We start from the raw sequence: 23,451 nt of genomic DNA, 5'->3' as shown, positions 1-23,451 counted from the left end.
ATGCACATTTGTCACAGAGATTGTTGCTTACGGCCAAACCACCCTGAATATGTCTGACCTCGTTTGATCTCAGAAGCCAAGGAGGGTTGGGCCTGGTTAGTACTTTGATGAGAGACCGCTTGGGAATACCAGGTGCTGTAAGCTTTTTCTCTTCTCTCTACCACCTGCATGTCTTTTGTTGCAACGTCTGATCGCCCTGTGACACATGAGGAAGTTGGTCATCTTCAGCTGCTGCTGCTTTGTTGGCAGACACAAAGTGATCTGAGAGTCTCAGTTTCAGTTGCAGAGAATGATCACATCAGAGAAGATGATTTACCCGCTACACATCAGCTTTTCTCGGCAATTATCTGGTTGCATAGAGGAACCGTATGATTCCAGTACCTATATAATGCACATTTGTCAGAGACATTGCTGCTTACGGCCACACCACCCTGAATATGCCCGACCTCGTCTGATCTCGGAAGCTAAGAAGGGTTGGGCCTGGTTAGTACTTCAATGGGAGACTGCTTGGGAATACCAGGTGCTGTAAGCGTTTTCTCTTCTCTCTACAACCTGCATGTCTTTTGTTGCAACGTCTGATCACCCTGTGACACATGAGGAAGTTGGTCATCTTCAGCAGCTGCTGCTGCTTTGTTGGAAGACACGAAGTGATCTGAGAGTCTCAGTTTCAGCTGAAGAGAATAATCACGTCAGGGAAGATGATGTGCCCACTACACATCAGCCTTTCTCAGCAATTATCTGGTTACATAGAGGAACCGTATGATTCCTGTACTTATATAATGCACATTTGTCACAGACATTGTTGCTTACGGCCACACCACCCTCAATATGCCTGACCTCGTCTGATCTCGGAAGCCAAGCAGGGTTGGTTCTGGTTAGTACTTGGGTGGGAGACCGCTTGAAAATACCATTTGCTGTAAGCTTTTTCTCTTCTCTCTACAACCTGCATGTCTTTTGTTGCAACGTCTGATCACCCTGTGACACATGAGGAAGTTGATCATCTTCAGCTGCTGCTGCTGCTTTGTTGGCAGACATGAAGTGATCTGAGAGTCTCAGTTTCAGCTCCAGAGAATAATCACATCAAGGAGGAAGATGTGCCCACTAAGAGTCAGCCTTTCTCGGCAATTATCTGGTTACATAGAGGAAGTGTATGATTCCAGTACCTATATAATACACATTTGTACCAGATATTGTTGCTTACAGCCACACCACCCTGAATAAGCTCGACCTCGTCTGATCTCGGAAGCCAAGCAGGGTTGGGCCTGGTTAGTTCTTGAATGGGAGACTGCTTGCGAATACCAGGTGCTGTAAGCTTTTTCTCTTCTCTCTACAACCTGCATGTCTTTTGTTGCAATGTCTGATCACCCTGTGACACATGAGGAAGTTGGTCATCTTCAGCTTCTGCCGCTTTGTTGGCAGACACGAAGTGATCTGAGAGTCTCATTTTCAGCTGGAGAAAATTATCACGTCAGGGAACAAGATGTGCCCACTATATATCAGCCTTTTTCGGCAATTATCTTGTTACATAGAGGAACCATATGATTCCATTGCCTATATAATGCACATTTGTCACAGAGATTGTTGCTTACGGCCAAACCACCCTGAATATGTCTGACCTCGTTTGATCTCAGAAGCCAAGGAGGGTTGGGCCTGGTTAGTACTTTGATGAGAGACCGCTTGGGAATACCAGGTGCTGTAAGCTTTTTCTCTTCTCTCTACCACCTGCATGTCTTTTGTTGCAACGTCTGATCGCCCTGTGACACATGAGGAAGTTGGTCATCTTCAGCTGCTGCTGCTTTGTTGGCAGACACAAAGTGATCTGAGAGTCTCAGTTTCAGTTGCAGAGAATGATCACATCAGAGAAGATGATTTACCCGCTACACATCAGCTTTTCTCGGCAATTATCTGGTTGCATAGAGGAACCGTATGATTCCAGTACCTATATAATGGACATTTGTCAGAGACATTGCTGCTTACGGCCACACCACCCGGAACATGCCTGACCTCGTCTGATCTCGGAAGCCAAGCAGGGTTGGGCCTGGTTAGTACTTGGATGGGAGACCGCTTGGGATTATCAGGTGATGTAAGCTTTTTCTCTTCTCTCAACCACCTGCATGTCTTTTGTTGCAACGTCTGATCACCCTGTGACACATGAGGAAGTTGGTCATCTTCATTTTCTGCTGCTTTGTTGGCAGACACGAAGTGATCTTAGAGTCTCATTTTCAGCTGGAGAAAATGATCACGTCAGGGAACAAGATGTGCCCACTACATATCAGCCTTTCTTGGCAATTATATGGTTGCATAGAGGAACCGTATGATTCCAGTACCTATATAATGCACATTTGTCACAGACATTGTTACTTACGGCCACACCACCCTGAATATGCCCAACCTCGTCTGATCTTGGAAGCCAAGCACGGTTGGGCCTGGTTAGTACTTGGATGGGAGACCGCTTGGGAATACCAGGTGCTGTAAGCTTTTTCTCTTCTCTCAACCACCTGCATGTCTTTTGTTGCAACGTCTGATCACCCTGTGACACATGAGGAAGTTGGTCATCTTCAGCTGCTGCTGCTTTGTTGGCAGACACGAAGTGATCTTAGAGTCTCATTTTCAGCTGGAGAAAATTATCACGTCAGGGAACAAGATGTGCCCACTATATATCAGCCTTTTTTTGGCAATTATCTTGTTACATAGAGGAACCATATGATTCCATTGCCTATATAATGCACATTTGTCACAGAGATTGTTGCTTACGGCCAAACCACCCTGAATATGTCTGACCTCGTCTGATCTCAGAAGCCAAGGAGGGTTGGGCCTGGTTAGTACTTTGATGAGAGACTGCTTGGGAATACCAGGTGCTGTAAGCGTTTTCTCTTCTCTCTACAACCTGCATGTCTTTTGTTGCAACGTCTGATCACCCTGTGACACATGAGGAAGTTGGTCATCTTCAGCTGCTGCTGCTTTGTTGGAAGACACGAAGTGATCTGAGAGTCTCAGTTTCAGCTGAAGAGAATAATCACGTCAGGGAAGAAGATGTGCCCACTACACATCAGCCTTTCTCAGCAATTATCTGGTTACATAGAGGAACCGTATGATTCCTGTACTAATATAATGCACTTTTGTCAGACACATTGTTGCTTACGGCCACACCACCCTGAACATACCCGCCCTCGTCTGATCTCGGAAGCCAAGCAGCGTTGAGCCTGCTTAGTACTTGGATGGGAGACTGCTTGGGAATACCAGGTGCTGTAAGTGTTTTCTCTTCTCTCTACAACCTGCATGTCTTTTGTTGCAACATCTGATCACCCTGTGACACATGAGGAAGTTGGTCATCTTCAGCTGCTCCTGCTTTGTTGGCTGACACAAAGTGATCTGAGAGTCTCAGTTTCAGTTGCAGAGAATGATCACATCAGAGAAGATGATTTGCCCGCTACACATCAGCCTTTCTCGGCAATTATCTGGTTGCATAGAGGAACCGTATGATTCCAGTACCTATATAATGCACATTTGTCACAGACATTGTTACTTACGGCCACACCACCCTGAATATGCCCGACCTCGTCTGATCTCAGAACCCAAGCAGGGTTGGGCCTTGTTAGTACTTGGATGGGAGACCGCTTGGGAATACCAGGTGCTGTAAGCTTTTTCTCTTCTCTCAACCACCTGCATGTCTTTTGTTGCAACGTCTGATCACCCTGTGACACATGAGGAAGTTGGTCATCTTCAGCTGCTGCTGCTTTGTTGGCAGACACGAAGTGATCTTAGAGTCTCATTTTCAGCTGGAGAAAATTATCACGTCAGGGAACAAGATGTGCCCACTATATATCAGCCTTTTTCGGCAATTATCTTGTTACATAGAGGAACCATATGATTCCATTGCCTATATAATGCACATTTGTCACAGAGATTGTTGCTTACGGCCAAACCACCCTGAATATGTCTGACCTCGTTTGATCTCAGAAGCCAAGGAGGGTTGGGCCTGGTTAGTACTTTGATGAGAGACCGCTTGGGAATACCAGGTGCTGTAAGCTTTTTCTCTTCTCTCTACCACCTGCATGTCTTTTGTTGCAACGTCTGATCGCCCTGTGACACATGAGGAAGTTGGTCATCTTCAGCTGCTGCTGCTTTGTTGGCAGACACAAAGTGATCTGAGAGTCTCAGTTTCAGTTGCAGAGAATGATCACATCAGAGAAGATGATTTACCCGCTACACATCAGCTTTTCTCGGCAATTATCTGGTTGCATAGAGGAACCGTATGATTCCAGTACCTATATAATGCACATTTGTCAGAGACATTGCTGCTTACGGCCACACCACCCGGAACATGCCTGACCTCGTCTGATCTCGGAAGCCAAGCAGGGTTGGGCCTGGTTAGTACTTGGATGGGAGACCGCTTGGGATTATCAGGTGATGTAAGCTTTTTCTCTTCTCTCAACCACCTGCATGTCTTTTGTTGCAACGTCTGATCACCCTGTGACACATGAGGAAGTTGGTCATCTTCAGCTGCTGCTGCTTTGTTGGCAGACACGAAGTGATCTTAGAGTCTCATTTTCAGCTGGAGAAAATGATCACGTCAGGGAACAAGATGTGCCCACTACATATCAGCCTTTCTTGGCAATTATATGGTTGCATAGAGGAACCGTATGATTCCAGTACCTATATAATGCACATTTGTCACAGACATTGTTACTTACGGCCACACCACCCTGAATATGCCCAACCTCGTCTGATCTTGGAAGCCAAGCACGGTTGGGCCTGGTTAGTACTTGGATGGGAGACCGCTTGGGAATACCAGGTGCTGTAAGCTTTTTCTCTTCTCTCAACCACCTGCATGTCTTTTGTTGCAACGTCTGATCACCCTGTGACACATGAGGAAGTTGGTCATCTTCAGCTGCTGCTGCTTTGTTGGCAGACACGAAGTGATCTTAGAGTCTCATTTTCAGCTGGAGAAAATTATCACGTCAGGGAACAAGATGTGCCCACTATATATCAGCCTTTTTTTGGCAATTATCTTGTTACATAGAGGAACCATATGATTCCATTGCCTATATAATGCACATTTGTCACAGAGATTGTTGCTTACGGCCAAACCACCCTGAATATGTCTGACCTCGTCTGATCTCAGAAGCCAAGGAGGGTTGGGCCTGGTTAGTACTTTGATGAGAGACTGCTTGGGAATACCAGGTGCTGTAAGCGTTTTCTCTTCTCTCTACAACCTGCATGTCTTTTGTTGCAACGTCTGATCACCCTGTGACACATGAGGAAGTTGGTCATCTTCAGCTGCTGCTGCTTTGTTGGAAGACACGAAGTGATCTGAGAGTCTCAGTTTCAGCTGAAGAGAATAATCACGTCAGGGAAGAAGATGTGCCCACTACACATCAGCCTTTCTCAGCAATTATCTGGTTACATAGAGGAACCGTATGATTCCTGTACTAATATAATGCACTTTTGTCAGACACATTGTTGCTTACGGCCACACCACCCTGAACATACCCGCCCTCGTCTGATCTCGGAAGCCAAGCAGCGTTGAGCCTGCTTAGTACTTGGATGGGAGACTGCTTGGGAATACCAGGTGCTGTAAGTGTTTTCTCTTCTCTCTACAACCTGCATGTCTTTTGTTGCAACATCTGATCACCCTGTGACACACGAGGAAGTTGGTCATCTTCAGCTGCTCCTGCTTTGTTGGCTGACACAAAGTGATCTGAGAGTCTCAGTTTCAGTTGCAGAGAATGATCACATCAGAGAAGATGATTTGCCCGCTACACATCAGCCTTTCTCGGCAATTATCTGGTTGCATAGAGGAACCGTATGATTCCAGTACCTATATAATGCACATTTGTCACAGACATTGTTACTTACGGCCACACCACCCTGAATATGCCCGACCTCGTCTGATCTCAGAACCCAAGCAGGGTTGGGCCTTGTTAGTACTTGGATGGGAGACCGCTTGGGAATACCAGGTGCTGTAAGCTTTTTCTCTTCTCTCAACCACCTGCATGTCTTTTGTTGCAACGTCTGATCACCCTGTGACACATGAGGAAGTTGGTCATCTTCAGCTGCTGCTGCTTTGTTGGCAGACACGAAGTGATCTTAGAGTCTCATTTTCAGCTGGAGAAAATTATCACGTCAGGGAACAAGATGTGCCCACTATATATCAGCCTTTTTCGGCAATTATCTTGTTACATAGAGGAACCATATGATTCCATTGCCTATATAATGCACATTTGTCACAGAGATTGTTGCTTACGGCCAAACCACCCTGAATATGTCTGACCTCGTTTGATCTCAGAAGCCAAGGAGGGTTGGGCCTGGTTAGTACTTTGATGAGAGACCGCTTGGGAATACCAGGTGCTGTAAGCTTTTTCTCTTCTCTCTACCACCTGCATGTCTTTTGTTGCAACGTCTGATCGCCCTGTGACACATGAGGAAGTTGGTCATCTTCAGCTGCTGCTGCTTTGTTGGCAGACACAAAGTGATCTGAGAGTCTCAGTTTCAGTTGCAGAGAATGATCACATCAGAGAAGATGATTTACCCGCTACACATCAGCTTTTCTCGGCAATTATCTGGTTGCATAGAGGAACCGTATGATTCCAGTACCTATATAATGCACATTTGTCAGAGACATTGCTGCTTACGGCCACACCACCCGGAACATGCCTGACCTCGTCTGATCTCGGAAGCCAAGCAGGGTTGGGCCTGGTTAGTACTTGGATGGGAGACCGCTTGGGATTATCAGGTGATGTAAGCTTTTTCTCTTCTCTCAACCACCTGCATGTCTTTTGTTGCAACGTCTGATCACCCTGTGACACATGAGGAAGTTGGTCATCCTCATTTTCTGCTGCTTTGTTGGCAGACACGAAGTGATCTTAGAGTCTCATTTTCAGCTGGAGAAAATGATCACGTCAGGGAACAAGATGTGCCCACTACATATCAGCCTTTCTTGGCAATTATATGGTTGCATAGAGGAACCGTATGATTCCAGTACCTATATAATGCACATTTGTCACAGACATTGTTACTTACGGCCACACCACCCTGAATATGCCCAACCTCGTCTGATCTTGGAAGCCAAGCACGGTTGGGCCTGGTTAGTACTTGGATGGGAGACCGCTTGGGAATACCAGGTGCTGTAAGCTTTTTCTCTTCTCTCAACCACCTGCATGTCTTTTGTTGCAACGTCTGATCACCCTGTGACACATGAGGAAGTTGGTCATCTTCAGCTGCTGCTGCTTTGTTGGCAGACACGAAGTGATCTTAGAGTCTCATTTTCAGCTGGAGAAAATTATCACGTCAGGGAACAAGATGTGCCCACTATATATCAGCCTTTTTTTGGCAATTATCTTGTTACATAGAGGAACCATATGATTCCATTGCCTATATAATGCACATTTGTCACAGAGATTGTTGCTTACGGCCAAACCACCCTGAATATGTCTGACCTCGTCTGATCTCAGAAGCCAAGGAGGGTTGGGCCTGGTTAGTACTTTGATGAGAGACTGCTTGGGAATACCAGGTGCTGTAAGCTTTTTCTCTACTCTCTACCACCTTCATGTCTTTTGTGGCAACGTCTGATCCTCCTGTGACACATGAGGAAGTTGGTCATCTTCAGCTGCTTTTGCGTCTTTGTTGGCAGACACGAAGTGATCTGAGAGTGTCAATTTCAGCTGCAGAGAATAATCACATCAGGGAAGAAGATGTGCCCACTACAAGTCAGCCTTTCTGGGCAATTATCTGGTTACATAGAGGAAGTGTATGATTCCAGTACCTATATAATGCACATTTGTCACAGATATTGTTGCTTACAGCCACACCACCCTGAATAAGCCCGACCTTGTCTGATCTTGGAAGTCAAGCAGGTTTGGGCCTGGTTAGTACTTGGATGGAAGACTGCTTGGGAATACCAGGTGCTGTAAGCTTTTTCTCTTCTCTCTACCACCTGCATGTCTTTTGTTGCAACGTCTGATCACCCTGTGACACATGAGGAAGTTGGTCATCTTCAGCTGCTGCTGCTTTGTTGGCAGACACAAAGTGATCTGAGAGTCTCATTTTCAGCTGGAGAGAATTATCACGTCAGGGAAGAAGATGTGCCCACTACATATCAGCCTTTCTCGGCAATTATCTGGTTACATAGAGGAAGTGTATGATTCCATTGCCTATATAATGCACATTTGTCACAGAGATTGTTACTTACGGACAAACCACCCTGAATATGTCTGACCTTGTCTGATCTCGGAAGCCAAGGAGGGCTGGTTCTGGTTAGTACTTTGATGGGACACCGCTTGGGAATACCAGGTGATGTAATCTTTTTCTCTTCTCTCTACCACCTGCATGTATTTTGTTGCAACGTCTGATCGCCCTGTGACACATGAGGAAGTTGGTCATCTTCAGCTGCTGCTGCTTTGTTGGCAGACACGAAGTGATCTGAGAGTCTCATTTTCAGCTGGAGAGAATAATCACGTCAGGGAAGAAGATGTGTCCACTATTTATCAGCCTTTCTCTGCAATTATCTGGTTATATAGAGGAAACGTATGATTCCAGTACCTATACAATTTACATTTGTCAGAGACATTGTTGCTTACGGCCACACCACCCTGAATATGCCCGACCTCGTCTGATCTCGAAAGCCAAGCAGGGTTGTGCCTGGTTAGTACTTGGATGGGAGACTGCTTGGGATTATCAGGTGCTGTAAGCTTTTTCTCTTCTCTCAACCACCTGCATGTCTTTTGTTGCAACGTCTGATCACCCTGTGACACATGAGGAAGTTGGTCATCTTCATTTTCTGCTGCTTTGTTGGCAGACACGAAGTGATCTTAAAGTCTCATTTTCAGCTGGAGAAAATTATCACGTCAGGGAACAAGATGTGCCCACTACATATCAGCCTTTCTTGGCAATTATATGGTTGCATAGAGGAACCGTATGATTCCAGTACCTATATAATGCACATTTGTCACAAACATTGTTACTTACGGCCACACCACCCGGAATATGCCCAACCTCGTCTGATCTTGGAAGCCAAGCAGGGTTGGGCCTGGTTAGTACTTGGATGGGAGACCGCTTGGGAATACCAGGTGCTGTAAGCTTTTTCTCTTCTCTCAACCACCTGCATGTCTTTTGTTGCAACGTCTGATCACCCTGTGACACATGAGGAAGTTGGTCATCTTCAGCTGCTGCTGCTTTGTTGGCAGACACGAAGTGATCTTAGAGTCTCATTTTCAGCTGGAGAAAATTATCACGTCAGGGAACAAGATGTGCCCACTATATATCAGCCTTTTTCGGCAATTATCTTGTTACATAGAGGAACCATATGATTCCATTGCCTATATAATGCACATTTGTCACAGAGATTGTTGCTTACGGCCAAACCACCCTGAATATGTCTGACCTCGTTTGATCTCAGAAGCCAAGGAGGGTTGGGCCTGGTGAGTACTTTGATGAGAGACCGCTTGGGAATACCAGGTGCTGTAAGCTTTTTCTCTTCTCTCTACCACCTGCATGTCTTTTGTTGCAACGTCTGATCGCCCTGTGACACATGAGGAAGTTGGTCATCTTCAGCTGCTGCTGCTTTGTTGGCAGACACAAAGTGATCTGAGAGTCTCAGTTTCAGTTGCAGAGAATGATCACATCAGAGAAGATGATTTAGCCGCTACACATCAGCTTTTCTCGGCAATTATCTGGTTGCATAGAGGAACCGTATGATTCCAGTACCTATATAATGGACATTTGTCAGAGACATTGCTGCTTACGGCCACACCACCCGGAACATGCCTGACCTCGTCTGATCTCGGAAGCCAAGCAGGGTTGGGCCTGGTTAGTACTTGGATGGGAGACCGCTTGGGATTATCAGGTGATGTAAGCTTTTTCTCTTCTCTCAACCACCTGCATGTCTTTTGTTGCAACGTCTGATCACCCTGTGACACATGAGGAAGTTGGTCATCTTCATTTTCTGCTGCTTTGTTGGCAGACACGAAGTGATCTTAGAGTCTCATTTTCAGCTGGAGAAAATGATCACGTCAGGGAACAAGATGTGCCCACTACATATCAGCCTTTCTTGGCAATTATATGGTCTCATAGAGGAACCGTATGATTCCAGTACCTATATAATGCACATTTGTCACAGACATTGTTACTTACGGCCACACCACCCTGAATATGCCCAACCTCGTCTGATCTTGGAAGCCAAGCACGGTTGGGCCTGGTTAGTACTTGGATGGGAGACCGCTTGGGAATACCAGGTGCTGTAAGCTTTTTCTCTTCTCTCAACCACCTGCATGTCTTTTGTTGCAACGTCTGATCACCCTGTGACACATGAGGAAGTTGGTCATCTTCAGCTGCTGCTGCTTTGTTGGCAGACACGAAGTGATCTTAGAGTCTCATTTTCAGCTGGAGAAAATTATCACGTCAGGGAACAAGATTTGCCCACTATATATCAGCCTTTTTTTGGCAATTATCTTGTTACATAGAGGAACCATATGATTCCATTGCCTATATAATGCACATTTGTCACAGAGATTGTTGCTTACGGCCAAACCACCCTGAATATGTCTGACCTCGTCTGATCTCAGAAGCCAAGGAGGGTTGGGCCTGGTTAGTACTTTGATGAGAGACTGCTTGGGAATACCAGGTGCTGTAAGCGTTTTCTCTTCTCTCTACAACCTGCATGTCTTTTGTTGCAACGTCTGATCACCCTGTGACACATGAGGAAGTTGGTCATCTTCAGCTGCTGCTGCTTTGTTGGAAGACACGAAGTGATCTGAGAGTCTCAGTTTCAGCTGAAGAGAATAATCACGTCAGGGAAGAAGATGTGCCCACTACACATCAGCCTTTCTCAGCAATTATCTGGTTACATAGAGGAACCGTATGATTCCTGTACTAATATAATGCACTTTTGTCAGACACATTGTTGCTTACGGCCACACCACCCTGAACATACCCGCCCTCGTCTGATCTCGGAAGCCAAGCAGCGTTGAGCCTGCTTAGTACTTGGATGGGAGACTGCTTGGGAATACCAGGTGCTGTAAGTGTTTTCTCTTCTCTCTACAACCTGCATGTCTTTTGTTGCAACATCTGATCACCCTGTGACACATGAGGAAGTTGGTCATCTTCAGCTGCTCCTGCTTTGTTGGCTGACACAAAGTGATCTGAGAGTCTCAGTTTCAGTTGCAGAGAATGATCACATCAGAGAAGATGATTTGCCCGCTACACATCAGCCTTTCTCGGCAATTATCTGGTTGCATAGAGGAACCGTATGATTCCAGTACCTATATAATGCACATTTGTCACAGACATTGTTACTTACGGCCACACCACCCTGAATATGCCCGACCTCGTCTGATCTCAGAACCCAAGCAGGGTTGGGCCTTGTTAGTACTTGGATGGGAGACCGCTTGGGAATACCAGGTGCTGTAAGCTTTTTCTCTTCTCTCAACCACCTGCATGTCTTTTGTTGCAACGTCTGATCACCCTGTGACACATGAGGAAGTTGGTCATCTTCAGCTGCTGCTGCTTTGTTGGCAGACACGAAGTGATCTTAGAGTCTCATTTTCAGCTGGAGAAAATTATCACGTCAGGGAACAAGATGTGCCCACTATATATCAGCCTTTTTCGGCAATTATCTTGTTACATAGAGGAACCATATGATTCCATTGCCTATATAATGCACATTTGTCACAGAGATTGTTGCTTACGGCCAAACCACCCTGAATATGTCTGACCTCGTTTGATCTCAGAAGCCAAGGAGGGTTGGGCCTGGTTAGTACTTTGATGAGAGACCGCTTGGGAATACCAGGTGCTGTAAGCTTTTTCTCTTCTCTCTACCACCTGCATGTCTTTTGTTGCAACGTCTGATCGCCCTGTGACACATGAGGAAGTTGGTCATCTTCAGCTGCTGCTGCTTTGTTGGCAGACACAAAGTGATCTGAGAGTCTCAGTTTCAGTTGCAGAGAATGATCACATCAGAGAAGATGATTTACCCGCTACACATCAGCTTTTCTCGGCAATTATCTGGTTGCATAGAGGAACCGTATGATTCCAGTACCTATATAATGCACATTTGTCAGAGACATTGCTGCTTACGGCCACACCACCCGGAACATGCCTGACCTCGTCTGATCTCGGAAGCCAAGCAGGGTTGGGCCTGGTTAGTACTTGGATGGGAGACCGCTTGGGATTATCAGGTGATGTAAGCTTTTTCTCTTCTCTCAACCACCTGCATGTCTTTTGTTGCAACGTCTGATCACCCTGTGACACATGAGGAAGTTGGTCATCTTCATTTTCTGCTGCTTTGTTGGCAGACACGAAGTGATCTTAGAGTCTCATTTTCAGCTGGAGAAAATGATCACGTCAGGGAACAAGATGTGCCCACTACATATCAGCCTTTCTTGGCAATTATATGGTTGCATAGAGGAACCGTATGATTCCAGTACCTATATAATGCACATTTGTCACAGACATTGTTACTTACGGCCACACCACCCTGAATATGCCCAACCTCGTCTGATCTTGGAAGCCAAGCACGGTTGGAGCCTGGTTAGTACTTGGATGGGAGACCGCTTGGGAATACCAGGTGCTGTAAGCTTTTTCTCTTCTCTCAACCACCTGCATGTCTTTTGTTGCAACGTCTGATCACCCTGTGACACATGAGGAAGTTGGTCATCTTCAGCTGCTGCTGCTTTGTTGGCAGACACGAAGTGATCTTAGAGTCTCATTTTCAGCTGGAGAAAATTATCACGTCAGGGAACAAGATGTGCCCACTATATATCAGCCTTTTTTTGGCAATTATCTTGTTACATAGAGGAACCATATGATTCCATTGCCTATATAATGCACATTTGTCACAGAGATTGTTGCTTACGGCCAAACCACCCTGAATATGTCTGACCTCGTCTGATCTCAGAAGCCAAGGAGGGTTGGGCCTGGTTAGTACTTTGATGAGAGACTGCTTGGGAATACCAGGTGCTGTAAGCGTTTTCTCTTCTCTCTACAACCTGCATGTCTTTTGTTGCAACGTCTGATCACCCTGTGACACATGAGGAAGTTGGTCATCTTCAGCTGCTGCTGCTTTGTTGGAAGACACGAAGTGATCTGAGAGTCTCAGTTTCAGCTGAAGAGAATAATCACGTCAGGGAAGAAGATGTGCCCACTACACATCAGCCTTTCTCAGCAATTATCTGGTTACATAGAGGAACCGTATGATTCCTGTACTAATATAATGCACTTTTGTCAGAGACATTGCTGCTTACGGCCACACCACCCGGAACATGCCTGACCTCGTCTGATCTTGGAAGCCAAGCAGGGTTGGGCCTGGTTAGTACTTGCATGGGAGACCACTTGGGAATACCAGGTGCTGTAAGCTTTTTCTCTACTCTCTACCACCTTCATGTCTTTTGTGGCAACGTCTGATCCTCCTGTGACACATGAGGAAGTTGGTCATCTTCAGCTGCTTTTGCGTCTTTGTTGGCAGACACGAAGTGATCTGAGAGTGTCAATTTCAGCTGCAGAGAATAATCACATCAGGGAAGAAGATGTGCCCACTACAAGTCAGCCTTTCTGGGCAATTATCTGGTTACATAGAGGAAGTGTATGATTCCAGTACCTATATAATGCACATTTGTCACAGATATTGTTGCTTACGGCCACACCACCCTGAATAAGCCCGACCTTGTCTGATCTTGGAAGTCAAGCAGGTTTGGGCCTGGTTAGTACTTGGATGGAAGACTGCTTGAGAATACCAGGTGCTGTAAGCTTTTTCTCTTCTCTCTACCACCTGCATGTCTTTTGTTGCAACGTCTGATCACCCTGTGACACATGAGGAAGTTGGTCATCTTCAGCTGCTGCTGCTTTGTTGGCAGACACAAAGTGATCTGAGAGTCTCATTTTCAGCTGGAGAGAATTATCACGTCAGGGAAGAAGATGTGCCCACTACATATCAGCCTTTCTCGGCAATTATCTGGTTACATAGAGGAAGTGTATGATTCCATTGCCTATATAATGCACATTTGTCACAGAGATTGTTACTTACGGACAAACCACCCTGAATATGTCTGACCTTGTCTGATCTCGGAAGCCAAGGAGGGCTGGTTCTGGTTAGTACTTTGATGGGACACCGCTTGGGAATACCAGGTGATGTAATCTTTTTCTCTTCTCTCTACCACCTGCATGTATTTTGTTGCAACGTCTGATCGCCCTGTGACACATGAGGAAGTTGGTCATCTTCAGCTGCTGCTGCTTTGTTGGCAGACACGAAGTGATCTGAGAGTCTCATTTTCAGCTGGAGAGAATAATCACGTCAGGGAAGAAGATGTGTCCACTATTTATCAGCCTTTCTCTGCAATTATCTGGTTATATAGAGGAAACGTATGATTCCAGTACCTATACAATTTACATTTGTCAGAGACATTGTTGCTTACGGCCACACCACCCTGAATATGCCCGACCTCGTCTGATCTCGAAAGCCAAGCAGGGTTGTGCCTGGTTAGTACTTGGATGGGAGACCGCTTGGGATTATCAGGTGCTGTAAGCTTTTTCTCTTCTCTCAACCACCTGCATGTCTTTTGTTGCAACGTCTGATCACCCTGTGACACATGAGGAAGTTGGTCATCTTCATTTTCTGCTGCTTTGTTGGCAGACACGAAGTGATCTTAAAGTCTCATTTTCAGCTGGAGAAAATTATCACGTCAGGGAACAAGATGTGCCCACTACATATCAGCCTTTCTTGGCAATTATATGGTTGCATAGAGGAACCGTATGATTCCAGTACCTATATAATGCACATTTGTCACAAACATTGTTACTTACGGCCACACCACCCGGAATATGCCCAACCTTGTCTGATCTTGGAAGCCAAGCAGGGTGGGGCCTGGTTAGTACTTGAATGGGAGACCGCTTGGGAATACCAGGTGCTGTAAGCTTTTTCTCTTCTCTCAACCACCTGCATGTCTTTTGTTGCAACGTCTGATCACCCTGTGACACATGAGGAAGTTGGTCATCTTCAGCTGCTGCTGCTTTGTTGGCAGACACGAAGTGATCTTAGAGTCTCATTTTCAGCTGGAGAAAATTATCACGTCAGGGAACAAGATGTGCCCACTATATATCAGCCTTTTTCGGCAATTATCTTGTTACATAGAGGAACCATATGATTCCATTGCCTATATAATGCACATTTGTCACAGAGATTGTTGCTTACGGCCAAACCACCCTGAATATGTCTGACCTCGTTTGATCTCAGAAGCCAAGGAGGGTTGGGCCTGGTTAGTACTTTGATGAGAGACCGCTTGGGAATACCAGGTGCTGTAAGCTTTTTCTCTTCTCTCTACCACCTGCATGTCTTTTGTTGCAACGTCTGATCGCCCTGTGACACATGAGGAAGTTGGTCATCTTCAGCTGCTGCTGCTTTGTTGGCAGACACAAAGTGATCTGAGAGTCTCAGTTTCAGTTGCAGAGAATGATCACATCAGAGAAGATGATTTACCCGCTACACATCAGCTTTTCTCGGCAATTATCTGGTTGCATAGAGGAACCGTATGATTCCAGTACCTATATAATGCACATTTGTCAGAGACATTGCTGCTTACGGCCACACCACCCGGAACATGCCTGACCTCGTCTGATCTCGGAAGCCAAGCAGGGTTGGGCCTGGTTAGTACTTGGATGGGAGACCGCTTGGGATTATCAGGTGATGTAAGCTTTTTCTCTTCTCTCAACCACCTGCATGTCTTTTGTTGCAACGTCTGATCACCCTGTGACACATGAGGAAGTTGGTCATCTTCATTTTCTGCTACTTTGTTGGCAGACACGAAGTGATCTTAGAGTCTCATTTTCAGCTGGAGAAAATGATCACGTCAGGGAACAAGATGTGCCCACTACATATCAGCCTTTCTTGGCAATTATATGGTTGCATAGAGGAACCGTATGATTCCAGTACCTATATAATGCACATTTGTCACAAACATTGTTACTTACGGCCACACCACCCGGAATATGCCCAACCTCGTCTGATCTTGGAAGCCAAGCAGGGTGGGGCCTGGTTAGTACTTGGATGGGAGACCGCTTGGGAATACCAGGTGCTGTAAGCTTTTTCTCTTCTCTCAACCACCTGCATGTCTTTTGTTGCAACGTCTGATCACCCTGTGACACATGAGGAAGTTGGTCATCTTCAGCTGCTGCTGCTTTGTTGGCAGACACGAAGTGATCTTAGAGTCTCATTTTCAGCTGGAGAAAATTATCACGTCAGGGAACAAGATGTGCCCACTATATATCAGCCTTTTTCGGCAATTATCTTGTTACATAGAGGAACCATATGATTCCATTGCCTATATAATGCACATTTGTCACAGAGATTGTTGCTTACGGCCAAACCACCCTGAATATGTCTGACCTCGTTTGATCTCAGAAGCCAAGGAGGGTTGGGCCTGGTTAGTACTTTGATGAGAGACCGCTTGGGAATACCAGGTGCTGTAAGCTTTTTCTCTTCTCTCTACCACCTGCATGTCTTTTGTTGCAACGTCTGATCGCCCTGTGACACATGAGGAAGTTGGTCATCTTCAGCTGCTGCTGCTTTGTTGGCAGACACAAAGTGATCTGAGAGTCTCAGTTTCAGTTGCAGAGAATGATCACATCAGAGAAGATGATTTACCCGCTACACATCAGCTTTTCTCGGCAATTATCTGGTTGCATAGAGGAACCGTATGATTCCAGTACCTATATAATGCACATTTGTCAGAGACATTGCTGCTTACGGCCACACCACCCGGAACATGCCTGACCTCGTCTGATCTCGGAAGCCAAGCAGGGTTGGGCCTGGTTAGTACTTGGATGGGAGACCGCTTGGGATTATCAGGTGATGTAAGCTTTTTCTCTTCTCTCAACCACCTGCATGTCTTTTGTTGCAACGTCTGATCACCCTGTGACACATGAGGAAGTTGGTCATCCTCATTTTCTGCTGCTTTGTTGGCAGACACGAAGTGATCTTAGAGTCTCATTTTCAGCTGGAGAAAATGATCACGTCAGGGAACAAGATGTGCCCACTACATATCAGCCTTTCTTGGCAATTATATGGTTGCATAGAGGAACCGTATGATTCCAGTACCTATATAATGCACATTTGTCACAAACATTGTTACTTACGGCCACACCACCCGGAATATGCCCAACCTTGTCTGATCTTGGAAGCCAAGCAGGGTGGGGCCTGGTTAGTACTTGAATGGGAGACCGCTTGGGAATACCAGGTGCTGTAAGCTTTTTCTCTTCTCTCAACCACCTGCATGTCTTTTGTTGCAACGTCTGATCACCCTGTGACACATGAGGAAGTTGGTCATCTTCAGCTGCTGCTGCTTTGTTGGCAGACACGAAGTGATCTTAGAGTCTCAGTTTCAGCTGGAGAAAATTATCACGTCAGGGAACAAGATGTGCCCACTATATATCAGCCTTTTTCGGCAATTATCTTGTTACATAGAGGAACCATATGATTCCATTGCCTATATAATGCACATTTGTCACAGAGATTGTTGCTTACGGCCAAACCACCCTGAATATGTCTGACCTCGTTTGATCTCAGAAGCCAAGGAGGGTTGGGCCTGGTTAGTACTTTGATGAGAGACCGCTTGGGAATACCAGGTGCTGTAAGCTTTTTCTCTTCTCTCTACCACCTGCATGTCTTTTGTTGCAACGTCTGATCGCCCTGTGACACATGAGGAAGTTGGTCATCTTCAGCTGCTGCTGCTTTGTTGGCAGACACAAAGTGATCTGAGAGTCTCAGTTTCAGTTGCAGAGAATGATCACATCAGAGAAGATGATTTACCCGCTACACATCAGCTTTTCTCGGCAATTATCTGGTTGCATAGAGGAACCGTATGATTCCAGTACCTATATAATGCACATTTGTCAGAGACATTGCTGCTTACGGCCACACCACCCGGAACATGCCTGACCTCGTCTGATCTCGGAAGCCAAGCAGGGTTGGGCCTGGTTAGTACTTGGATGGGAGACCGCTTGGGATTATCAGGTGATGTAAGCTTTTTCTCTTCTCTCAACCACCTGCATGTCTTTTGTTGCAACGTCTGATCACCCTGTGACACATGAGGAAGTTGGTCATCTTCATTTTCTGCTACTTTGTTGGCAGACACGAAGTGATCTTAGAGTCTCATTTTCAGCTGGAGAAAATGATCACGTCAGGGAACAAGATGTGCCCACTACATATCAGCCTTTCTTGGCAATTATATGGTTGCATAGAGGAACCGTATGATTCCAGTACCTATATAATGCACATTTGTCACAAACATTGTTACTTACGGCCACACCACCCGGAATATGCCCAACCTCGTCTGATCTTGGAAGCCAAGCAGGGTGGGGCCTGGTTAGTACTTGGATGGGAGACCGCTTGGGAATACCAGGTGCTGTAAGCTTTTTCTCTTCTCTCAACCACCTGCATGTCTTTTGTTGCAACGTCTGATCACCCTGTGACACATGAGGAAGTTGGTCATCTTCAGCTGCTGCTGCTTTGTTGGCAGACACGAAGTGATCTTAGAGTCTCATTTTCAGCTGGAGAAAATTATCACGTCAGGGAACAAGATGTGCCCACTATATATCAGCCTTTTTCGGCAATTATCTTGTTACATAGAGGAACCATATGATTCCATTGCCTATATAATGCACATTTGTCACAGAGATTGTTGCTTACGGCCAAACCACCCTGAATATGTCTGACCTCGTTTGATCTCAGAAGCCAAGGAGGGTTGGGCCTGGTTAGTACTTTGATGAGAGACCGCTTGGGAATACCAGGTGCTGTAAGCTTTTTCTCTTCTCTCTACCACCTGCATGTCTTTTGTTGCAACGTCTGATCGCCCTGTGACACATGAGGAAGTTGGTCATCTTCAGCTGCTGCTGCTTTGTTGGCAGACACAAAGTGATCTGAGAGTCTCAGTTTCAGTTGCAGAGAATGATCACATCAGAGAAGATGATTTACCCGCTACACATCAGCTTTTCTCGGCAATTATCTGGTTGCATAGAGGAACCGTATGATTCCAGTACCTATATAATGCACATTTGTCAGAGACATTGCTGCTTACGGCCACACCACCCGGAACATGCCTGACCTCGTCTGATCTCGGAAGCCAAGCAGGGTTGGGCCTGGTTAGTACTTGGATGGGAGACCGCTTGGGATTATCAGGTGATGTAAGCTTTTTCTCTTCTCTCAACCACCTGCATGTCTTTTGTTGCAACGTCTGATCACCCTGTGACACATGAGGAAGTTGGTCATCCTCATTTTCTGCTGCTTTGTTGGCAGACACGAAGTGATCTTAGAGTCTCATTTTCAGCTGGAGAAAATGATCACGTCAGGGAACAAGATGTGCCCACTACATATCAGCCTTTCTTGGCAATTATATGGTTGCATAGAGGAACCGTATGATTCCAGTACCTATATAATGCACATTTGTCACAGACATTGTTACTTACGGCCACACCACCCTGAATATGCCCAACCTCGTCTGATCTTGGAAGCCAAGCACGGTTGGGCCTGGTTAGTACTTGGATGGGAGACCGCTTGGGAATACCAGGTGCTGTAAGCTTTTTCTCTTCTCTCAACCACCTGCATGTCTTTTGTTGCAACGTCTGATCACCCTGTGACACATGAGGAAGTTGGTCATCTTCAGCTGCTGCTGCTTTGTTGGCAGACACGAAGTGATCTTAGAGTCTCATTTTCAGCTGGAGAAAATTATCACGTCAGGGAACAAGATGTGCCCACTATATATCAGCCTTTTTTTGGCAATTATCTTGTTACATAGAGGAACCATATGATTCCATTGCCTATATAATGCACATTTGTCACAGAGATTGTTGCTTACGGCCAAACCACCCTGAATATGTCTGACCTCGTCTGATCTCAGAAGCCAAGGAGGGTTGGGCCTGGTTAGTACTTTGATGAGAGACTGCTTGGGAATACCAGGTGCTGTAAGCTTTTTCTCTACTCTCTACCACCTTCATGTCTTTTGTGGCAACGTCTGATCCTCCTGTGACACATGAGGAAGTTGGTCATCTTCAGCTGCTTTTGCGTCTTTGTTGGCAGACACGAAGTGATCTGAGAGTGTCAATTTCAGCTGCAGAGAATAATCACATCAGGGAAGAAGATGTGCCCACTACAAGTCAGCCTTTCTGGGCAATTATCTGGTTACATAGAGGAAGTGTATGATTCCAGTACCTATATAATGCACATTTGTCACAGATATTGTTGCTTACAGCCACACCACCCTGAATAAGCCCGACCTTGTCTGATCTTGGAAGTCAAGCAGGTTTGGGCCTGGTTAGTACTTGGATGGAAGACTGCTTGGGAATACCAGGTGCTGTAAGCTTTTTCTCTTCTCTCTACCACCTGCATGTCTTTTGTTGCAACGTCTGATCACCCTGTGACACATGAGGAAGTTGGTCATCTTCAGCTGCTGCTGCTTTGTTGGCAGACACAAAGTGATCTGAGAGTCTCATTTTCAGCTGGAGAGAATTATCACGTCAGGGAAGAAGATGTGCCCACTACATATCAGCCTTTCTCGGCAATTATCTGGTTACATAGAGGAAGTGTATGATTCCATTGCCTATATAATGCACATTTGTCACAGAGATTGTTACTTACGGACAAACCACCCTGAATATGTCTGACCTTGTCTGATCTCGGAAGCCAAGGAGGGCTGGTTCTGGTTAGTACTTTGATGGGACACCGCTTGGGAATACCAGGTGATGTAATCTTTTTCTCTTCTCTCTACCACCTGCATGTATTTTGTTGCAACGTCTGATCGCCCTGTGACACATGAGGAAGTTGGTCATCTTCAGCTGCTGCTGCTTTGTTGGCAGACACGAAGTGATCTGAGAGTCTCATTTTCAGCTGGAGAGAATAATCACGTCAGGGAAGAAGATGTGTCCACTATTTATCAGCCTTTCTCTGCAATTATCTGGTTATATAGAGGAAACGTATGATTCCAGTACCTATACAATTTACATTTGTCAGAGACATTGTTGCTTACGGCCACACCACCCTGAATATGCCCGACCTCGTCTGATCTCGAAAGCCAAGCAGGGTTGTGCCTGGTTAGTACTTGGATGGGAGACTGCTTGGGATTATCAGGTGCTGTAAGCTTTTTCTCTTCTCTCAACCACCTGCATGTCTTTTGTTGCAACGTCTGATCACCCTGTGACACATGAGGAAGTTGGTCATCTTCATTTTCTGCTGCTTTGTTGGCAGACACGAAGTGATCTTAAAGTCTCATTTTCAGCTGGAGAAAATTATCACGTCAGGGAACAAGATGTGCCCACTACATATCAGCCTTTCTTGGCAATTATATGGTTGCATAGAGGAACCGTATGATTCCAGTACCTATATAATGCACATTTGTCACAAACATTGTTACTTACGGCCACACCACCCGGAATATGCCCAACCTCGTCTGATCTTGGAAGCCAAGCAGGGTTGGGCCTGGTTAGTACTTGGATGGGAGACCGCTTGGGAATACCAGGTGCTGTAAGCTTTTTCTCTTCTCTCAACCACCTGCATGTCTTTTGTTGCAACGTCTGATCACCCTGTGACACATGAGGAAGTTGGTCATCTTCAGCTGCTGCTGCTTTGTTGGCAGACACGAAGTGATCTTAGAGTCTCATTTTCAGCTGGAGAAAATTATCACGTCAGGGAACAAGATGTGCCCACTACAGATCAGCCTTTCTCAGCAATTATCTTGTTACATAGAGGAACCATATGATTCCATTGCCTATATAATGCACATTTGTCACAGAGATTGTTGCTTACGGCCAAACCACCCTGAATATGTCTGACCTCGTTTGATCTCAGAAGCCAAGGAGGGTTGGGCCTGGTGAGTACTTTGATGAGAGACCGCTTGGGAATACCAGGTGCTGTAAGCTTTTTCTCTTCTCTCTACCACCTGCATGTCTTTTGTTGCAACGTCTGATCGCCCTGTGACACATGAGGAAGTTGGTCATCTTCAGCTGCTGCTGCTTTGTTGGCAGACACAAAGTGATCTGAGAGTCTCAGTTTCAGTTGCAGAGAATGATCACATCAGAGAAGATGATTTACCCGCTACACATCAGCTTTTCTCGGCAATTATCTGGTTGCATAGAGGAACCGTATGATTCCAGTACCTATATAATGCACATTTGTCAGAGACATTGCTGCTTACGGCCACACCACCCGGAACATGCCTGACCTCGTCTGATCTCGGAAGCCAAGCAGGGTTGGGCCTGGTTAGTACTTGGATGGGAGACCGCTTGGGATTATCAGGTGATGTAAGCTTTTTCTCTTCTCTCAACCACCTGCATGTCTTTTGTTGCAACGTCTGATCACCCTGTGACACATGAGGAAGTTGGTCATCTTCATTTTCTGCTGCTTTGTTGGCAGACACGAAGTGATCTTAGAGTCTCATTTTCAGCTGGAGAAAATGATCACGTCAGGGAACAAGATGTGCCCACTACATATCAGCCTTTCTTGGCAATTATATGGTTGCATAGAGGAACCGTATGATTCCAGTACCTATATAATGCACATTTGTCACAGACATTGTTACTTACGGCCACACCACCCTGAATATGCCCAACCTCGTCTGATCTTGGAAGCCAAGCACGGTTGGGCCTGGTTAGTACTTGGATGGGAGACCGCTTGGGAATACCAGGTGCTGTAAGCTTTTTCTCTTCTCTCAACCACCTGCATGTCTTTTGTTGCAACGTCTGATCACCCTGTGACACATGAGGAAGTTGGTCATCTTCAGCTGCTGCTGCTTTGTTGGCAGACACGAAGTGATCTTAGAGTCTCATTTTCAGCTGGAGAAAATTATCACGTCAGGGAACAAGATGTGCCCACTATATATCAGCCTTTTTTTGGCAATTATCTTGTTACATAGAGGAACCATATGATTCCATTGCCTATATAATGCACATTTGTCACAGAGATTGTTGCTTACGGCCAAACCACCCTGAATATGTCTGACCTCGTCTGATCTCAGAAGCCAAGGAGGGTTGGGCCTGGTTAGTACTTTGATGAGAGACTGCTTGGGAATACCAGGTGCTGTAAGCGTTTTCTCTTCTCTCTACAACCTGCATGTCTTTTGTTGCAACGTCTGATCACCCTGTGACACATGAGGAAGTTGGTCATCTTCAGCTGCTGCTGCTTTGTTGGAAGACACGAAGTGATCTGAGAGTCTCAGTTTCAGCTGAAGAGAATAATCACGTCAGGGAAGAAGATGTGCCCACTACACATCAGCCTTTCTCAGCAATTATCTGGTTACATAGAGGAACCGTATGATTCCTGTACTAATATAATGCACTTTTGTCAGACACATTGTTGCTTACGGCCACACCACCCTGAACATACCCGCCCTCGTCTGATCTCGGAAGCCAAGCAGCGTTGAGCCTGCTTAGTACTTGGATGGGAGACTGCTTGGGAATACCAGGTGCTGTAAGTGTTTT

The 23,451-nt window shown here is 45.8% G+C and overlaps 8 non-coding genes and 50 pseudogenes across 8 annotated transcripts; all 58 read left to right on the top strand.

Annotated features, from left to right (window-relative positions):
• The first annotated feature begins 25 nt into the window (after positions 1-25).
• LOC140273678 (5S ribosomal RNA) lies at positions 26-144 on the top strand (annotated as a pseudogene).
• A 269-nt stretch (positions 145-413) lies between these two features.
• On the top strand, positions 414-532 carry LOC140299227 (5S ribosomal RNA; annotated as a pseudogene).
• Positions 533-804: 272 nt separating this feature from the next.
• On the top strand, positions 805-923 carry LOC140295416 (5S ribosomal RNA; annotated as a pseudogene).
• A 272-nt stretch (positions 924-1,195) lies between these two features.
• Positions 1,196-1,314, top strand: LOC140277072 (5S ribosomal RNA; annotated as a pseudogene).
• Positions 1,315-1,583: 269 nt separating this feature from the next.
• LOC140273670 (5S ribosomal RNA) lies at positions 1,584-1,702 on the top strand (annotated as a pseudogene).
• Positions 1,703-1,971: 269 nt separating this feature from the next.
• On the top strand, positions 1,972-2,090 carry LOC140288765 (5S ribosomal RNA; annotated as a pseudogene).
• A 269-nt stretch (positions 2,091-2,359) lies between these two features.
• LOC140298844 (5S ribosomal RNA) lies at positions 2,360-2,478 on the top strand. The gene has a single exon (XR_011914447.1). It is a non-coding gene; the product is annotated as a 5S ribosomal RNA (ribosomal RNA).
• A 270-nt stretch (positions 2,479-2,748) lies between these two features.
• On the top strand, positions 2,749-2,867 carry LOC140290720 (5S ribosomal RNA; annotated as a pseudogene).
• A 269-nt stretch (positions 2,868-3,136) lies between these two features.
• On the top strand, positions 3,137-3,255 carry LOC140294586 (5S ribosomal RNA; annotated as a pseudogene).
• A 269-nt stretch (positions 3,256-3,524) lies between these two features.
• On the top strand, positions 3,525-3,643 carry LOC140274221 (5S ribosomal RNA; annotated as a pseudogene).
• Positions 3,644-3,912: 269 nt separating this feature from the next.
• LOC140273665 (5S ribosomal RNA) lies at positions 3,913-4,031 on the top strand (annotated as a pseudogene).
• Positions 4,032-4,300: 269 nt separating this feature from the next.
• On the top strand, positions 4,301-4,419 carry LOC140288764 (5S ribosomal RNA; annotated as a pseudogene).
• Positions 4,420-4,688: 269 nt separating this feature from the next.
• On the top strand, positions 4,689-4,807 carry LOC140298843 (5S ribosomal RNA). Its single transcript, XR_011914446.1, has one exon. It is a non-coding gene; the product is annotated as a 5S ribosomal RNA (ribosomal RNA).
• Positions 4,808-5,077: 270 nt separating this feature from the next.
• LOC140290719 (5S ribosomal RNA) lies at positions 5,078-5,196 on the top strand (annotated as a pseudogene).
• A 269-nt stretch (positions 5,197-5,465) lies between these two features.
• On the top strand, positions 5,466-5,584 carry LOC140294585 (5S ribosomal RNA; annotated as a pseudogene).
• A 269-nt stretch (positions 5,585-5,853) lies between these two features.
• On the top strand, positions 5,854-5,972 carry LOC140274210 (5S ribosomal RNA; annotated as a pseudogene).
• Positions 5,973-6,241: 269 nt separating this feature from the next.
• LOC140273660 (5S ribosomal RNA) lies at positions 6,242-6,360 on the top strand (annotated as a pseudogene).
• Positions 6,361-6,629: 269 nt separating this feature from the next.
• Positions 6,630-6,748, top strand: LOC140288763 (5S ribosomal RNA; annotated as a pseudogene).
• Positions 6,749-7,017: 269 nt separating this feature from the next.
• On the top strand, positions 7,018-7,136 carry LOC140298842 (5S ribosomal RNA). Its single transcript, XR_011914445.1, has one exon. It is a non-coding gene; the product is annotated as a 5S ribosomal RNA (ribosomal RNA).
• Positions 7,137-7,406: 270 nt separating this feature from the next.
• On the top strand, positions 7,407-7,525 carry LOC140288328 (5S ribosomal RNA; annotated as a pseudogene).
• Positions 7,526-7,797: 272 nt separating this feature from the next.
• LOC140289863 (5S ribosomal RNA) lies at positions 7,798-7,916 on the top strand (annotated as a pseudogene).
• Positions 7,917-8,573: 657 nt separating this feature from the next.
• On the top strand, positions 8,574-8,692 carry LOC140289331 (5S ribosomal RNA; annotated as a pseudogene).
• Positions 8,693-8,961: 269 nt separating this feature from the next.
• Positions 8,962-9,080, top strand: LOC140298969 (5S ribosomal RNA). The gene has a single exon (XR_011914561.1). It is a non-coding gene; the product is annotated as a 5S ribosomal RNA (ribosomal RNA).
• A 269-nt stretch (positions 9,081-9,349) lies between these two features.
• LOC140289007 (5S ribosomal RNA) lies at positions 9,350-9,468 on the top strand (annotated as a pseudogene).
• Positions 9,469-9,737: 269 nt separating this feature from the next.
• Positions 9,738-9,856, top strand: LOC140288762 (5S ribosomal RNA; annotated as a pseudogene).
• A 269-nt stretch (positions 9,857-10,125) lies between these two features.
• LOC140298841 (5S ribosomal RNA) lies at positions 10,126-10,244 on the top strand. Its single transcript, XR_011914444.1, has one exon. It is a non-coding gene; the product is annotated as a 5S ribosomal RNA (ribosomal RNA).
• Positions 10,245-10,514: 270 nt separating this feature from the next.
• On the top strand, positions 10,515-10,633 carry LOC140290718 (5S ribosomal RNA; annotated as a pseudogene).
• A 269-nt stretch (positions 10,634-10,902) lies between these two features.
• On the top strand, positions 10,903-11,021 carry LOC140294584 (5S ribosomal RNA; annotated as a pseudogene).
• A 269-nt stretch (positions 11,022-11,290) lies between these two features.
• On the top strand, positions 11,291-11,409 carry LOC140274188 (5S ribosomal RNA; annotated as a pseudogene).
• Positions 11,410-11,678: 269 nt separating this feature from the next.
• On the top strand, positions 11,679-11,797 carry LOC140273656 (5S ribosomal RNA; annotated as a pseudogene).
• A 269-nt stretch (positions 11,798-12,066) lies between these two features.
• Positions 12,067-12,185, top strand: LOC140288761 (5S ribosomal RNA; annotated as a pseudogene).
• Positions 12,186-12,454: 269 nt separating this feature from the next.
• LOC140317799 (5S ribosomal RNA) lies at positions 12,455-12,574 on the top strand (annotated as a pseudogene).
• Positions 12,575-12,844: 270 nt separating this feature from the next.
• On the top strand, positions 12,845-12,963 carry LOC140290717 (5S ribosomal RNA; annotated as a pseudogene).
• A 269-nt stretch (positions 12,964-13,232) lies between these two features.
• Positions 13,233-13,351, top strand: LOC140303425 (5S ribosomal RNA; annotated as a pseudogene).
• A 272-nt stretch (positions 13,352-13,623) lies between these two features.
• Positions 13,624-13,742, top strand: LOC140290863 (5S ribosomal RNA; annotated as a pseudogene).
• A 657-nt stretch (positions 13,743-14,399) lies between these two features.
• On the top strand, positions 14,400-14,518 carry LOC140271980 (5S ribosomal RNA; annotated as a pseudogene).
• A 269-nt stretch (positions 14,519-14,787) lies between these two features.
• Positions 14,788-14,906, top strand: LOC140277904 (5S ribosomal RNA; annotated as a pseudogene).
• A 269-nt stretch (positions 14,907-15,175) lies between these two features.
• On the top strand, positions 15,176-15,294 carry LOC140273651 (5S ribosomal RNA; annotated as a pseudogene).
• A 269-nt stretch (positions 15,295-15,563) lies between these two features.
• Positions 15,564-15,682, top strand: LOC140288759 (5S ribosomal RNA; annotated as a pseudogene).
• Positions 15,683-15,951: 269 nt separating this feature from the next.
• On the top strand, positions 15,952-16,070 carry LOC140300053 (5S ribosomal RNA; annotated as a pseudogene).
• A 269-nt stretch (positions 16,071-16,339) lies between these two features.
• On the top strand, positions 16,340-16,458 carry LOC140273646 (5S ribosomal RNA; annotated as a pseudogene).
• Positions 16,459-16,727: 269 nt separating this feature from the next.
• Positions 16,728-16,846, top strand: LOC140288758 (5S ribosomal RNA; annotated as a pseudogene).
• Positions 16,847-17,115: 269 nt separating this feature from the next.
• Positions 17,116-17,234, top strand: LOC140277897 (5S ribosomal RNA; annotated as a pseudogene).
• A 269-nt stretch (positions 17,235-17,503) lies between these two features.
• Positions 17,504-17,622, top strand: LOC140273641 (5S ribosomal RNA; annotated as a pseudogene).
• A 269-nt stretch (positions 17,623-17,891) lies between these two features.
• Positions 17,892-18,010, top strand: LOC140288757 (5S ribosomal RNA; annotated as a pseudogene).
• A 269-nt stretch (positions 18,011-18,279) lies between these two features.
• On the top strand, positions 18,280-18,398 carry LOC140300051 (5S ribosomal RNA; annotated as a pseudogene).
• A 269-nt stretch (positions 18,399-18,667) lies between these two features.
• LOC140273629 (5S ribosomal RNA) lies at positions 18,668-18,786 on the top strand (annotated as a pseudogene).
• A 269-nt stretch (positions 18,787-19,055) lies between these two features.
• Positions 19,056-19,174, top strand: LOC140288756 (5S ribosomal RNA; annotated as a pseudogene).
• Positions 19,175-19,443: 269 nt separating this feature from the next.
• Positions 19,444-19,562, top strand: LOC140298840 (5S ribosomal RNA). Its single transcript, XR_011914443.1, has one exon. It is a non-coding gene; the product is annotated as a 5S ribosomal RNA (ribosomal RNA).
• A 270-nt stretch (positions 19,563-19,832) lies between these two features.
• Positions 19,833-19,951, top strand: LOC140288327 (5S ribosomal RNA; annotated as a pseudogene).
• Positions 19,952-20,223: 272 nt separating this feature from the next.
• LOC140289861 (5S ribosomal RNA) lies at positions 20,224-20,342 on the top strand (annotated as a pseudogene).
• Positions 20,343-20,999: 657 nt separating this feature from the next.
• LOC140289330 (5S ribosomal RNA) lies at positions 21,000-21,118 on the top strand (annotated as a pseudogene).
• Positions 21,119-21,387: 269 nt separating this feature from the next.
• On the top strand, positions 21,388-21,506 carry LOC140298968 (5S ribosomal RNA). The gene has a single exon (XR_011914560.1). It is a non-coding gene; the product is annotated as a 5S ribosomal RNA (ribosomal RNA).
• Positions 21,507-21,775: 269 nt separating this feature from the next.
• LOC140289006 (5S ribosomal RNA) lies at positions 21,776-21,894 on the top strand (annotated as a pseudogene).
• A 269-nt stretch (positions 21,895-22,163) lies between these two features.
• On the top strand, positions 22,164-22,282 carry LOC140288754 (5S ribosomal RNA; annotated as a pseudogene).
• Positions 22,283-22,551: 269 nt separating this feature from the next.
• On the top strand, positions 22,552-22,670 carry LOC140298839 (5S ribosomal RNA). The gene has a single exon (XR_011914442.1). It is a non-coding gene; the product is annotated as a 5S ribosomal RNA (ribosomal RNA).
• A 270-nt stretch (positions 22,671-22,940) lies between these two features.
• Positions 22,941-23,059, top strand: LOC140290716 (5S ribosomal RNA; annotated as a pseudogene).
• A 269-nt stretch (positions 23,060-23,328) lies between these two features.
• On the top strand, positions 23,329-23,447 carry LOC140294582 (5S ribosomal RNA; annotated as a pseudogene).
• Positions 23,448-23,451: the final 4 nt, after the last annotated feature.

This window comes from Leuresthes tenuis, unplaced genomic scaffold, assembly GCF_036924035.1.
Source record: "Leuresthes tenuis unplaced genomic scaffold, fLeuTen1.0.hap1 SCAF_1, whole genome shotgun sequence".
Lineage (NCBI taxonomy): Eukaryota > Metazoa > Chordata > Actinopteri > Atheriniformes > Atherinopsidae > Leuresthes > Leuresthes tenuis.
Note: the sequence above shows the minus strand (reverse complement) of the source record. Positions and strands in the feature narration are given on the sequence as shown.